The sequence below is a fragment of the Microtus ochrogaster genome, chromosome 19 (assembly GCF_000317375.1).
Source record: "Microtus ochrogaster isolate Prairie Vole_2 chromosome 19, MicOch1.0, whole genome shotgun sequence".
NCBI lineage: Eukaryota > Metazoa > Chordata > Mammalia > Rodentia > Cricetidae > Microtus > Microtus ochrogaster.
Window position 1 is genome coordinate 44,231,556 of NC_022021.1, and position 660 is coordinate 44,232,215.

Sequence of the window (660 nt, forward strand, 5' to 3'; positions counted from 1 at the left end):
AGGCTGAGACAGGAATACTGTATATTGGAGGCCAGTCTGGGCGTGGAAGGATGCTTGCTGCTGGTTTAGAAATCTTCCAGTGGGGAAGTGCTTCAAATCGCCATCAATTCTGTAATAAATAAAAACAAATACATTAAAATATCATACTTATCTTAATTGTTATTTTTACTAATACATAAATCAACACACTTGACATATGTATGTGGTGTCTTGAGGCATTTATACATTTATAGTGTTCAAGCCAGATTATATATATTGTGTGCTCATAAAGAAAATAGCATTTCTTTATGGTCTAGAAAGTTTTCCTTATAGTTTCTTGAAATCTGCAGGAGATTTATACCAATTTCCAGGCACCCTGATGTGCAAGAACACCACAGAACCTACCATTTTTTCCTAGTCACAGCTAACAATGATTGGCTACCCTCTCCGCATCCCCCTCTGGTAGCTTCTGGTAGCTACCACTCTATCCTGAACTTTCTGGAAATGATCTTTGTAAGGTCCTATTTATGAATGGGATCACACACTAGAAATCTTTCTGTGCCTGGGTGATTTCCCTTATATGGTTATCTTCAGTTTAATCCATGATCCAGAAAATGTTAGGTTTTCAATACACACACACACACACACACACACACACACACACACACACACACACACACA